Raw genomic sequence first — 15,640 nt, 5'->3', positions numbered from 1 at the left:
ATTTCTTGAACATTGAATATTGTTACCCCCTCCCTTGTTTTCTCTCACTTTCCCTCCTCTGCAACTCCCCTCCTCTCCCAAGTTGTAGAGTTCATTTCCAACATGGTGTCTTGTGAATGTCACTTTTGCATTGGTTGACCCTTTGTCCTTTGTCTCACCATTTTGTTATTCCCTTTCCCTTTCCCAAATCACACACACACACCCACACACACATACACACATACACACACACACACACACACGACACATATCCTATCCCTTTTTTATTTCTTTTTTTTTGTCTTTTTCTTTGGTTTTTGTTTTTCTTAATAGGATCTTGATCTTTTTGCAAGATCAAGTTTGGACTGCAATAGTCCAATCGATGCTGCAATGACAGGTATATGAGGTCTCACTAACTTTTTCTCTGGGTTCTTCTTTTTTTTCTGTTGTGATTTTTTTTTATTGTCAAGGTGATGTACAGAGGGGTTACAGTAGCATAAGTAAGGTAATACGTACATTTCTTGTTACCAGTTCTCTGATTTTTCTCCTACTTTTCTTCCCTAAAAACAAATCCTCAAAGAAACAACCTCCTGATTAATAAGGGGGCTAAAGACTTAAAGAGAGACTTCTCTGAAGAGGAAATAAGAATGGCCAATAGATACATGAAGAAATGCTCAACTTTTCTAGCCATAAAAGAAATGCAAATCAAAACAACATTGTGATTCCACCTCACCCCAGTTAAAATAGCTATAATCAAGAAATCTAATAACAACAGATGCTGGAGAGGATGTGGCCAAAAGGGAACACTACTACACTGTTGGTGGGAGTGTAAACTTCTCCAACCATTCTGGAAAGCAGTATGGAGGTTCCTCAAAAGACTACACATAGAGCTCCCTCATGACCCAGCAATCCCACTTTTGGGCATTTACCCAAATGATCACAAACAAGACCATACTAAAGCTACCAGCACAACTATGTTTTCTGCAGCATTATTCACCATAGCTAAGATATTTACCCAAATGATCACAAACAAGGCCATACTAAAGCTACCAGAACAACTATGTTTATCACAGCATTATTCAGCATAGCTAAGATATGGAACCAACCCGGATGCCCCTCAGTAGATGGATGGATCAAGAAAATGTGATATATATATATATATATATATATATAAAATATGTACTATGTGATTTTTTTGTTTCTTTTGTATGTTATTTCCAATCACATTTTTACCCTCTTTTACCCTTCAGGTCTTGAGCACACAGACTACGAAAAATCACTATACACACGGAGATTACACCCAAATTCACCTACTATGGATAATGCTCTATCCAAATTAGTATACAACAATGTAGGCCAATGACCTTTGTTTTTAAAATTAATTTTGTAACCTGGAATCATTTTAAACTTACAAGAAATATAAATACAATATTCAGTATTCATATAATATTCATTAATATCAAGTAACTAATGTATTTTACTTGACCAAAGTTACATTCTGCTGTCTTTTCCTTGGAAGCTGTGTCCTAAGATCTCCTGGATGCCTGTAACTGTGGACAGTACTGCAATGTTTAATTTAGTGCCTTTTGTTTTTGTTTTTGTTTTAGTATACTGTTTGCAGTTTTTTTGTTTTTGTTTTTATCTCCTCTGGTTTATTCTCCTTGGTCACTATTTCTGCTTTCTGAACTCTTTGTCTTGTATATAAGTTTATCTGATTTGGGGGAAGGACGGGAAATCACAGAAATGGTGGGACAAAAGTGAACTAGTGTGATAGAAATTCTCACTAGACAATATGTTGGAAATGAACTTTACAACTTGCAGGGAAGGGGAGTAGTGGGGTGAAGTAAATGAAGGGAAGGGTAATACTGATCAAAAAGAAATATACTCATTACCATACTTATGTAACTATAATCCCTTTGTACATCACTTTTACAATAAAATAAAATGAAAAAAATCTATGCAATATCACACACTGTGCCTTTAATTTTTACAGTTTTAGCAAAACTAGCACAAATATACTTTTCTTTACAGTGTTCTCAGTTTCTTTTTTTAACATACTTTTTAGCGACATCAGTACATTCTTTACTAATTCAAGAACTTTTACCTTTTTACTTAAAGGTTAGAAATACTTCACACTACTCTTTACCCTACTACACTTTGGGTGTAGTAGGTGAGTACCAGGTGAGTAGTGTGTACAACATGGATCTGCTATACTGAGGGCTGAGTCACATACTGGGTGAAATGAATACATAAGAACAGAATGAGATTTCACTGTGCTACTCAGAATGGCATGCAATTTAAAAATATGAATTATTTAAATTGGTTGCAACAAATTACAAGGTCCAATAAAACTATAAAGATAGACATTTAACAATAGCAAAGTAAGGTAAGTTCTGGAGAAGATACCTCCTCCAAGGGGCCTGAAATCCAGGAATATTTGCCTAGGTGTATATGTATGTATATAACTACTTTATAAGTATCAAAATGGCCCATTTGCCTGTGGGAATACTGAGTTTATAATGAGGACAATATATATGGGGAAGTAAAGGTAGTTTACAGGTTGGGGCTATGGCTCCAGTGGTAGAGCAACTACCTAGAAAGCACAAAGCCTTGAGTTCAAACCCATAAGGAGTTTAGCTTGCTTGAAGGAGGGAGGTATGCATGAGAGGGAAGTATGAAAAGGTACATATGCCTACAGAGGAACAGGGGGTGCTGGACATGACAAAATAGGAGATTGAGATCACAAGAGGTCAAGCTCTAGGTTCAGTTTTTTGATGTGCTGAATTTCAAATGCTTGAGGAAGAGTTAGGGGTAGATGTCCAGTAGAAAGTTACTTTTCTTTTCTGAAACACGGGGCCATGACTCATACTACCTATATATAGAAGCCATATGTGTGGATGAAACAACTCAGGGCGAGTGTAGAGTTTGAAAGAGGATCCCATGGATGTGACAGTGATAAAGTGGACAGAGGTGAGGGAAAACTAGGACAATCCTCATTTCACAGAGGGCAAATGAGGAGAGCTTCATAAACAGCATAAAGGTCAAGTAAGATGAGGAGTGAGACACGTCCACTGGAGTTGGGAATTAGGAAGACATTCCTTTGCTTATTGGTGTGTACTGAGTAGCAGACAGCTTACAGTAGGTTGAGATCAAGAAGAGATCAGAAAGTCTTAGTATGATATAGACAGTAACCATAAAAGGGTAACAACTGCAACCAAATAAAAATAAAAAAAATCATGATTTCTGACTTCAGGCTTGTTGTGGATATTACTCAGAAGCTATTCTTGTTTAAGGATCTGAGTATCTGAGTATTTGTATTACCTACTTTATGATATTGCTAGATATAAACACAATGATTGCTTTTGTCTTGCTACAATATACCCCATGTTCAGGGTGACTATTTACTTGCTTATTATATGACTTTAGAATGTAGGACTACATTTAATGCTTGACCTATTCTGCACTTGCATTATAGAGCTCATTTTCAACAGAATATCAATAACTTTAAAAGCAATGTCAAAACAAGCCATTTTACAAGTTCCAAAATATTCATTAAGTATGTTTATGAAAAATTTTCTTTGAATGAAGATGTTACAGTATTGAATTCAGCAATAGTTCAAAGAAATGTTACATTACTAATTTATTCAATAATTTTAGGGGAATCATTTCCCTTACATCTTATTTTTCCTCGTCTTCCACTGTAAACTTATTGCCTTCCTCCTATGTGCTTTGCAGAAGATCTTTGCCCTCTCCATGTCTTTGCCATATCTTGCTAGCAGAATGTTTCTGGAAAATATACAGGATACTTTCATGATCTCCTGAGAAACCTGTCATGGAGTCTCACAAAATTCAGAATCCTTATGTCAAATAGAGCTTTTTCCATTTGTTCCCCTATAGGCTGTGCTCTTAAATCTGCCATCTGTGTAACTAGAGGTGGTGTCCAGCCATATATATATACACACACACACACACACACACACACACACACACACACACACACACACACACACACACACACACACACACACATATATATATATATATATATATATATATATATATATATTACTCTTTATCAAATTCTTCTCTTCTTACCTATACCCAGATAGGATTTACCAGTTCTTTTATGATGACTTCAAGGTAAATTTACATAACTTTCTCTAATAGTCACAAAATCATTTTTTGCATATTCCTAATATTTTGTTTACTGTTACTGTTTTATTTTCTAGCACTGTAAAGAAAAGAACCTTGGCCTTGGACATGCTAGGTGAGCTACACCTCCAGTGCTGTGCACCTTTACTTTTATAGTTATCTTTCCTACTCAATGGCTAGCTCCTTTAAGTCAGGCTGTTTTTTGTTTTTCTCCCAGCAAGATTAATTCTCATGTAGTTTGTGCATATGTGGAATCATTATTTACTCAGTTCAATAAATTCAGTGCAAGCCTCTGTTGCTACTAATGAGAAAGCAAGGCTTAGAGAAGTTAAAATGACTTGTCCATAGCTCCCATCTAGTAGATTATAGAATGGGATCAAAGGTGGAAGACATTGCTTGACTATTAAACTAGGGTTTGTATTGGTATTGTTTGTCATTGTGTCATTTGAAAGGAGGGTAGTGACTTATAACCTCTGTATAGGTTACTGTTTCAACAAAGTTTTCACCAGAAATATTAAAACAAATATTTGATATGGAACTAATACTTCTTTCTGATTAAGAGCAAATATGGACTAATTTTAAAGTGTTTTATCTATCTATCTATCTATCTATCTATCTATCTATCTATCTATCTATCTATCTATCTATCTATCTTTCTATCTATCTATCTATCTATCTATTTTTTTTTGGTCAGTCGTGGGCCTGAACTCTGGGCCTGGGCACTGTCCCTCAGCTCTTCAGCTCAAGGTTAGTGCTCTACCACTTGAGCCACAGTGCCACTTCCAGCTTTTTTCTTTTTGCTTATGTGGTACTGAGGAATCGAACCCAGGGCCTCATTCATGCAAGGCAAGTGCTTTACCACTGAGCCACCTTCCCAGCCCCAGTGTTATATTTTTTAATATATTGTCTTCTTGTCTTCACTTCCTTTCCCTTGGTTGTTCCTACCAGTTAGCATGTACTGAGCTAATTTTTAAAGGACATGAAAATCTCTTTCAGTAAATACATTCTTGTTGACAGAAGAAAAACTTAGAGCAAGAATTAAAGTATTTCATACTAAATAATCAATAGCAGTTTAATATTGTCATAGTTTATTTGGGCTTTTTTGAAGTATAAAATAGAGAGATAAACACTATGTTTTTCTTTGAATTATGTTACTAAGCTGCTTTTATGATGAGACTTAATCTTTGTATTAGATATGTGTGTGTGTGTGTGTGTGTATGTGTGTGTGTATTTAATGGCCATGGAGATATCTTTACATTTATGTCCACAATTAATACAGAACACTTCAGTTATGAATGTATTTTATTTGGGATGTTTTAATAGTTCATAGTATATAACATTAATATGAGAAGCCCTAAAATGTCTATTGAGGATCTGCACAATTGCTACATTTTAATAATGCAGAGACTGTGTCAGATGGAAGCCAATTTCTGCCATCTAGGTAACATAAAACAACTTCCTGAAAGCTGAAGCTTAAGAGTAAAACAGGATTAAAATGCACATGCCCTACAGATGGTAGAATTTTTCATCATCCCCAAAAATACAAGAGAAAGAAAAGAATAAACAAACTCCTTCCAAGCCCAGGATTCTTTTAAGTCTTCAACCAGAAAAGAGAATCAAGAGTACTAATGAATATTCAACTTCTATTTCCTTCTAATAACAAATACTATTTCTTAAATCTATGAAGTAAAACAAACTTGTGCTATGTTTAGAATCTCTTGGGAGATAAAAATGTCTTTTATATTGCATTAAGAATTGATGGCCCTTGAATATGCAGACTTGGCATACTTAACTATGAAGACTGAGTGAGACTTGTGTCAATACCCATTCTGATCTCCACTGCTCACATGAGTATTTTGTTGACCCTTTGCTCTATATCAGCAAAACTTAAAATAAAAGGCAATTCTGTTTTATTCAGGCAGATTTACATTTCAGAGGTGGAAATGAATAAGAAAGATCATGTCTCTTTCATTTATATTTAGAATTCTATATGTCAAGACCCAGTCTTGCCATTCCTCACATAAGCAGGAAGCAGGAGGTAGTATTTGATTTCTGTCTTTCCCACCATGATTGCTAAGATCATTTTCCTGCTTAGTCTTTCTCTTGTCAAGACTCAGCCTGAGGCCATGAAAACCACTCATTCATCATATGCCATACTACAGTGATCCTCTGAGCCAACATCCTGGACTGGCATAATTTGCTTGACAGCCCTGAGGTCAGCCTGCCAAATGCCTGAAGACTCTTTCCTTTTCCATCTTCAAATGTTATAATGTACTCTCCTTTGTGTACATGGATGTTCCTGACTTATCACCAATGGTGGTGAATCTGAAAAGGAAAAATGTGATGACACAGGAGGCCTGAACTTGATGACTATACCAAGAAAAATGTCATAAACAACAACAGTGATCATGACAATAAAAAACTACCCAGCCTTGTACCAACAACTCTGCATTAGGATATACCTTAGGATTTCAGAAACCTGTTATTGTCTGACCTTACAACTCCAGCATCTATTCTTTTAATATCTGGCCTTAGTTTTCAAGCCAGTTTCTGTTATGTGTAACAATTTCATGTATTGGTTGGCACCCATTTATTTAAAGTTACAATTAAGCATTAAATAATAGTCATAACCAAGTATATGGGAAAGTGCTTTAATTTTGAATTTTCTTGTTATTTGTCAGTTTGCCTCTCAAATTTAATGCTAGGAAAGAATAAAAATCATCATTACTCTCTAGCTGCTCCATAGAGCAACTATAGAGAATAAATGAGGGATTTAATTTTGCTCTAACTGGTTTAATTTCTTTCTGCCTGTAGCAGCAGAAAGTCAGGGACTGGGTAGTTCAGCTTCCTGTCCATTCATCCATCAAACACAAATTAAATAGAGATGGCTTCATGGGAAAAAAGAATTATCAAGGAAGAGAACAAAAAGAAGTTAGGAAAGGACAGATTATTTCATGAGTGGGCTCCTTGGAAAGTATATCAGTGTTTCTTTAAACTATAGGTCTCCCTGCTCTCTGAGAGATGGCGAAATATGTCTTACAAGAGAATCCCAGAATTTAATTTAAATTTTTAATTTGTGATGATGATGATGCCAGTCCTGGGGCTCATACTGAAGGCCTGGGCACTGTTCCTGAGCTTCTTTTGCTAAAGGCTAGCACTCTAAACTTCTGCTGGCACATTCTGCAAGGAGCAGTCATTATCTATATCTGCCTCTGTAGATGGCTACTCATTTTAGCTTTATCTGTTTATGTGGTACTGAGGAATAAAACCCAGGGTTTCATGAATTTTAGGCAAGGACTCTACCACAAAGCCACATTCTCAGCCCAGAATTTAGTTTGTAATCCCTGAATTAAAAAATATTTAATCAAGCTTCACTCTATAGAGCTACATGATTAAATGGAGCAATGTGAATCAGTTTAGATACTGGATTCCAAATGAGTTTGTGAACTATCCCACTTTGGTAACTGTATCTCATGCACAGCTATGTAGCAGACCAATTTGAAAAAAACAATAATCTTTTTATACAAACGTTTATTGTTAGTTTGAACTTACTGTTGATCTGATTTTTCTTTTGTGATATAAATCTAATTATAGTCAGATATTCAATTTAGTGTTCATTAAATTGTTACTATAAGAATAAAAATATAAAGGGGAGAAAGTAAGAAAATATATATTTAGTAAATTTATATATATATATATATATATTTAAAATGGTCTGGAGCCAGGTGTAATTCACACGTGTAATTCTAGCTACTCAGAAGGATGAAATATGACACACATTGTTCAAAGCCAGCCAGGGCAGGAAAGTTTGTGAAACTCTGATCTCCAATAATTACCAAAAAGCCAGAAGTAGACTGTGGATCAAGTAGTAGAATGCTAGCCTTGAGCAAAAAAAAAATAGCTAAGGGACAGTGTTCAGGCCCTGAGATCAAGCTTCAGGACCAGGATACCCATTAACCTCCCCCCCCTCTCCCTCCCTGTCACTCCCCCCGCAAAAGGGCCTGAGATAACATCCTAGCTATTGTATAAGGTGTGTGTCACGTGGGGGAAGTCACCTAACCTCTTTAAAACTGCTGGCCCATCCTGCCCCTGTAGATGGCTGCTCATTTTAGTTTATCCAGACTGACAGAGTATAACACAACCGTCTCTCGAACCTGATCATTGTGAGTGAATTCATGTACCACTGATTCCAAGACCTCATCAAATAAAATGAGTACCTCTAAGTCTCAAACATTTCACTTATAATATAGACATTATGTTCCATTTCCTTTCATAATACCACATAAAACAATGTGCGCATGGAGTTTAAGCCAAATGCCTGGCACTTGGTACTCTGACCTTCCATTTCCACCTATTTTAACATTATTTTACAACCTGGAAGAGGTAGTTCAATTAATAATGACTTTATTTTTCCTTTTAATTTCCCTTTTTATTATTTTTTAGAATTTTCTATAATGCTTTATAAGCATTAATTATTCTAGCTTTCCCCTAAGATGAATGACTTAACTGATTCACTTTTACTCCTAATGACTAATAACAGTAACATTCCTAGAAGGTTGAAGTTTCCAGAAGCCTTAAGAGCTTCCTTCTAATTGTAAAGTAGGTATGTCTGTGTCTGACCTACACACCTAACTATAATAAAGCTCTGCCTGTGTGTGTGGGTCAATTGTGTCTCTGTGTAACATACACACATGACTAGAGTGGCACTTCATGTGGGTAAACTGCGTGTAACATACACATGTTACAGTGTCTGTATATGTGAGCTGTGACACACACAAGCCCTGCAGTGAAACTGCCCAGGAGTGTGTAAACTGTGTCTGGCACAAACACGCCCTGCAGGGCATGGCGGACCAGAGGGTGCCGTGTGTCCGCTGAGGACATCCTCAGGTCTCCCGGGAGGCTTGTAGAGGGTGACAGTCGGGCTTTTCAACCCCGGGTCGCGTCTGCTGCTCCCAGCAGTGCCCCAGGTAGATCCTGCGTCCCAAGTCCTGAACTTCCACCTTTCTCCACCCGGCCCTGAAGCTCAGGCAGGGAAAAGGTCATGACCAGGCCTACCTGAACCACTGAAAGTTCCGAATCCAGTTCTCTGATAAAAGCATGGAGGGGAGGGCAGGCCCAGAGCGGTTGGCTCTGCGGTGCGAAGGAGGAGACCTCTGGGAGGGCTAGGCCGGAAGGACTGCGCAAGCGCAGACCGTCCGCTCCCCATGGCTGACTTTGCTGGCCAGCATTTTTATGCATCTTCTAGAGCTAAGTGCTACTTTCCTATCCTTCAAAACCTCTGAAGGTTCTAAGGCCTCACAATGATAACATCTAAGTTCGAGTTCACTTTTCTAATACAAGTTTAGTAACAGTTTAAACAAGAAGAGTAATGAATGAGAAGAAATGCAGAACCCTCTCGTAGAAGCAGCCCTGGGATTCTTTATAAAAGATAAGGACGCAATATGAAAGACGATGAGTTAAGTCTCATCTCTTCTGGAATATACAGCTGAAGGGAAAAAGCTTATAAATTAGGACACAGCAAAGTAATTTCGAACTGATTCCTAAAGAGTATACTTCTTTGTATAGGACTTAGTTTAAAATAGTTTGAAAGATTGTTCCTGTGTACACATAATTTATACTTAAATGTCAGAGAAACTATGTCAGAGAACATTAAACATAACGACAACACTGCTTCATCCATTCTTGTAATCATCACATCTCAGGGTAATTAATGTGAAAAGAACTGTCATAAATTCCACCAGAGAATAATATAAAACCTTGAGGTAGGAAAGAATTTCCTAATTCCAGAATACCAACTGTTATCTTTGAAAATACACACACACACACACACACACACACACACACACACACACACACACACACACACACACACACCATCCAAGTAACTGAGACAACTACAATGGGATTCATATGCCACTTTTCACTTAGACATGAATTCTGGTAGCCAAAAAATTGAACACAAATGTTTGTTGTTTGTGAAATAGATGAATAAGCTATGGCATGACAAAGTCACACTGTAGAATATACTCTAGTATTTAAATAAAACAAACATGAAGAAAATTGAAGCGATGAATACATTGTAATGATACCACTGTAAATTTGAATAAAACCAAAAGTCCTGGTGAATATAGTGGTTTTTTTCCTTGCTATTGTTTCTAACATATTTATAAGGTTATTGTTTTGTTGCTTTGTATGCCCCTCCCCCATGGTATGACCCCTGTTTTCACTGTATTTGATGTTGGTATAATTTGTGGAGGGGAAGGGAAAAAACAAAATATTTAAATAGGGATACAGGTGGACCCACTGCAACAATGAGATGTGCAAGACGTTATGTCGAAAAATGATCTTTACAACTTTGGCACGGGGCAGGGGGTGGGGGATGGGAAGGGATGGGAAGGGGAAACAAAGGAGCAGGCCAGTGCTTGATAAGAAATGTACTCATTACCTTGCTCATGTAATTGTAACCCCTCTGGATGGTATTTTCACCATAAAAAACTTATTAAAAATACTTTTAGGCTGTTATGTTTTATTCTTTTCTGATGTATTCCACACAGAAAGTTTTATTGATTCTTCCTATGTGATTTGTATTAGCATGGTTTGGATTAAGCAAAACTGGAATAATTTTATAAGAATATGTTATACTTCAAGTAGAATGTATACTTTACTGTCTAGGAAAATACAGACAGCAATTAAGGAGCTACAATTCCCAAACAGACCATGAGAACTCAATGAAAGGCAAGAGTTGCAGAAGTAGGGCTGGTTACTGCTGCTTTTTTGATAGACTTTATTAATAGAGAGTTCCTCTCTGCTAATGAAAATTTCTTTTCCAGTGCCATTTTAAAAGTACCTTCAAGACTGTTTACCAAAATGGTGACCTTTTCATCTGGTAAATCTGCAGGTGAGTTATAATGCAATTGACGATTCAATCCATGCTTTGGCATATGCTTTGCCTTGGCTTACTTCCTCTATGATCTAGTTCTCTCTGAGAGTTCACAGAGATTTTTCTTTTTTTCCTTCTGCATTGGATATAATGGATATCTTAGATAAACAGAAGTTTATAATTCATAGATCAATTGAGACTTATGTAGAGTCTCTCAGTGATTCATCAAGGATCAGACGTTGGGATTGAATCTTATCTTTCTGTAGGCCCATTACAAAAGGCCTAGGTCTCCTTCTGACCCAGTGACTTCAATTGTAATTTTTTTTACATATTAGGAAGTTGGCCAGAGTAAGGAAACAGATTGGTTTAGAAGTAATATTATTAGTGATTACAAATTTGAGAGAAGCACTGTATTTTCCAAAGTAATACACAGGAAACATGTGCACATGCTAATTTATGAAGAAACATATGAAGCTCTTTAAAGGTAGAAAACATGTCAATCTCTCAACAGTGATACAAAGGAGCTCTCTACAACCTCTTCCTTTTGATAGTTCCCATGGCAAACCTAATGTCTGCTTGAAAACACAATACCACAACTATTTTTAAAATAACTGTCATTTTTATTAGTTCGTACATATAGCACTGACCACTATAACTTAATTGACTCTGCAAACTGGGTGGCTAAAATACACAATTCTATTGTAACATTCAGAACAGGCTATTTTTTTCATAGGAACTTTTCCTTTGGCAATAAGTAAGTACTTCATTAAAAAACTGAAAATGAAAGCACAACATTGTGATTAACCTCATGTCACCATTATAATAGAGGAAACCTAAAAAGAAAATTTCACTCAATAAAAGTGCTACTATTTAGTAATTGGGAAAAAGAATACTGAAGAGAAGTGTATGTAAGATTTTCGGAAAATAATTTCTATAGAAAGAACTATACTATAAAAGCTCTTTTTGGAATTATGCTCTACTATTTCATGACTCGGATGCAGTTATTGCAGTATGCTAATTTTTAACAAGGTAGAAAAAGTTAAATTGAAAATGAGTTAACCCTAATTGAAAGCTTATGTATAAATGGTTTAAGGATGGTATTCAGCAATTCTATCTATCAGATGCTTTAACTCTTTCATGTTTTATTTTATTGAGAGCAGGCCCAAATAGATTCTCAAAAATTTCCACAACCTTCTATTAAGTATCTCATAAATGAACATTGAATTTCCATGTGGGAATATTGTCTCTTTTAAACTACTTGAGGACTGGAAAACCCAAGCTATTTTAGCAACCTTTTAAAAAAATATTTAACCCACTATTAAGAAGTATTGTTGAAAAGACAAAGGAAATAACTTTCCTCAGATTCAATTAAATTCCCCCAAATGTTAATATTGCTTTTAATTATGATAAAAATTAATTCCTTGCTGTTGATGTAAATGAAACTATTGTTTGAGGCAAAAAATACCTTCTTTAAACTATAGCAAACACTGAAACATAGCAGCCTTCAGAAATAATACATGAAAAAGAAGATTAAAGTATCTGAACGAGCACTACTGATTTTTATTTGGTTTTCTGAGCATTTCAAATATTTTCTACTTAAATATGTTTTTGCAAGAGTGTCTTAGAATATTTTAAAAAATTTATAATGACCACATTTGATTAAAATTTCCATTCATATTTCTAAAATATAATTCTGAATAGGAATGTTCTTAGCAAACCTTTCTTCAATTATTGATGGAAATTTCCTTTTATTAATTGTAAATCTACAATAATTTTGAGTAGTTCAGTTTTCATACATGTTAACAAGAACCATTGTTCAAGTGTCTGAGAGCACTCCTAAAAGATGAACAATTTTGAAGAGCATGCAAAGGTTCAAGTGTCAGGACAGTCCATTTTTTCCTTGTAGTTATTAATAACAGAAGAAATGAACTTAATTTGCTCAAAATGCCAATTACCACGACCACTTGTAGAAAAAGTTCCTAGATTTTTCTACACCATTCTTCAATTCATCTTAGTAATAACTCAGGTGACTATGTAACCTGTTGTCTAATCCAGGACAGTTTGTAGAATGAAAGGAGCTGCTATGTATAGGCAGAGACTGATAATGTCCTAAGCAAACTGAGCTAAATGGTCACCTTAGTCATAACTATTTTCCTTCCTAATGTTTTTTATATTATTAGGTTAAAGTGAACATAAAAGTAGTTTGCACTTCCAGGTTACATAAGAAATGACAGGAAAGGCGTTTATGGAGAAAAACAACAGGTATTTTTCTTTCAACTTTGAATAAGATAAGCAGGTAAGAAGGAAGAGAAGACCAAAGAAAATAAGATCAGTTACTAAAAGAGGAAAAAGTTCAAAATAATAACAACAAAATTATACTATTCCCTAATTATTTCAGCTTGTTTTTGCTTTATTTTAATCCTTAGCCAAAAAGAATAGATTAGTAGTTTGCTTAATTAGTAATTTGCTATATTTAATTAGTAATTTGCTATAACTTCAACTTAATTTGACAGTCACACAAGTAGATCTAAACAAACATTCAAATGACAGGAGGTTAATTTCATTAGATTTCACAAGTGCTCTCAAATAGAAGCTGTCCTACTTTAGCCATTGTCATCAACTCATCGTACATTTTGTAATACCTACAGTTTCTGTATGCTACCTCAGAGAAGAAACTGTCTCCCACTGCTGACTTCTATTCTTCTTTGTGAGAATCTATACCTAAGTCCAAATATTTTGAGTATAAGTCACAGAAAAATAACACCCCCGCATATGACTTTGAGCTGACAAGTGGCATTTGGCCTAGGGTTGACTCAGTTACTAAAACTACCATCACTCTTGTAAGCCCATTGTAAGCTGATGTTATTTTTGACATCAGTTGCTTTGAAACTAGTTCAGACAAAGAAGAGGCTCAATGCCATAAAGTGCTTTTAAGTAGGACAACAATATGCTATCCAAACCATGACACAAAGTCATTGTCTTAGGGGACATAGAGGAACTCTTGCCATAAGTGAGAAATGACACAAAGAATTCGTAGATTTATGATGATATGAAGATGAAATTTTTACATAAGCATAAAATAATACCGATGAATACCTGATTGTAATTCAATATTTGTCACTCAATAGAGAATGCATATTAAAAAAGAGAAAACAAGCCAGGCACTGGAGGCTCATGCCTGTTATCCTAGCTACTCAGAAGGCTGACATATGATTGCGGTTCAAAGCCAGCCTGGGCAGGAAAGTCTGTGAAACTCTTATCTCTAATTAACCATAATGAATCTGGAAGTGGAGATATGGTTCAAAAGGTAGAGAGTTAGCCTTGAACAAAAGAGCTTAGGGACAGCACTCAGGCCCTGAGTTCAAGTCCTATGACTTACCAACAACAAGAAGGAGAGAGAGAGAAGAGAGAGAGAGAGAGAGAGAGAGAGAGAGAGAGAGAGAGAGAGAGAGAGAGAGAGAGAGAGAGAGACAGACAGACAGACAGACAGACAGACAGACAGACAAAGAGAAATTTAAAAATCTAGAATAATAAAAAAACTAAAAAGTTAAAAAATACCCTTTAAGTATATGATATTTTAATTATTACTTTCAAACAGAGATTTGTCCTTCTTAAATGAAAAAGTAATTTCACAAAGGGGTTTTATATGATAGTTACATATATGCATATAATATTCTCTGATCAAATTCACCCCATCTAGATACTTTGTTTTTCTTAATCATCTTTCTTTTGCCACTTTTTATATTTGTGTGAGGGGGTAGTGGGTTTGAACTCAGGGCTTCAGACACTTGCTTTATTTTTCACTCATAATTGGTGCTCTACTTGAGCCATTCCTCTAGTCTAGACCTAGCTTCTTATTTGTTAATTGGAGATAAAACCCTTGCAGATTTGCTTATCTGGGCTGCCTCAAATTGTGCCCGTCAAATCTCATCTTCCTAAATAGTTAGGATTACAGGCATAAGAAATTGGTTCTTACTAATTTTTTATTAGTTTACATAAATAGTCCATAGGGCTATTATTGTGATCATTCCATACGGTGTTACAGAGCACTTTGGACAAGTTCACTATCTATTATATTTCTTTAACTCCCTCTCTCTTTCATCCATTTTCTAAATGGTGTTTGGCAGGTTTTATTCATATATATATATATATTCCTGTAGGTATTCAGTTATATGGTTATGTCCCATGTGCCAATATCATTATCACTTTAGGTGTGCAATATTTGACTTTTTAGCTTGAATTCTCTTTCTCAACATGATGATCTCCAATCCCATTTATTTTCCTAAAAATAACACAATTTCATTCTCTTTTTATGGAGACACTACTCATATATATATATATATATATATATATATATATATTTCTTTTACCCATTTTCTTTATCTATGTATTGCTGTTGAGTACACAGGCTGATTCCACAATTTAGCTAATATGAACAGTCAGTGCTGCAATAAACATGTATACACAAGTATCTTTCTTATATAATGATGTAAATTCTTGAAAGCCTTTTAATTTAATTCATAAGGCTTCTGTTGGAGATAGAGTGTATTGTTCAGCAACAATGACAACCTTCTAATATTCCATCTGAAAGTTATATACCTACATGCTTATACCCTTTCAGTTCTAGAT

At 35.5% G+C, this 15,640-nt stretch overlaps 1 protein-coding gene across 9 annotated transcripts in view; it reads right to left on the bottom strand.

Moving 5' to 3' along the window:
* The window catches only part of Znf385b (zinc finger protein 385B), a 398,961-nt gene that overhangs the window by 139,476 nt on the left and 243,845 nt on the right, over positions 1-15,640 (bottom strand). The window contains exon 1 of one of the 9 annotated variants that reach the window (XM_070019894.1): positions 9,187-9,271. The exons of 7 other annotated variants lie outside the window; for them this stretch is intronic. The gene's annotated coding sequence lies outside the window, so the exon portion shown is untranslated. Of the gene's footprint in view, positions 1-3,654; positions 3,662-9,186; positions 9,272-15,640 lie in introns of those variants that run through there. One more of the 9 variants, XM_070019914.1, reaches the window with a different exon arrangement.

The sequence above is a fragment of the Dipodomys merriami genome, unplaced genomic scaffold, assembly GCF_024711535.1.
Source record: "Dipodomys merriami isolate MVZ:Mamm:240054 unplaced genomic scaffold, mDipMer1.0.p SCAF_1, whole genome shotgun sequence".
NCBI classification, from domain to species: domain Eukaryota; kingdom Metazoa; phylum Chordata; class Mammalia; order Rodentia; family Heteromyidae; genus Dipodomys; species Dipodomys merriami.
Note: the sequence above shows the minus strand (reverse complement) of the source record. Positions and strands in the feature narration are given on the sequence as shown.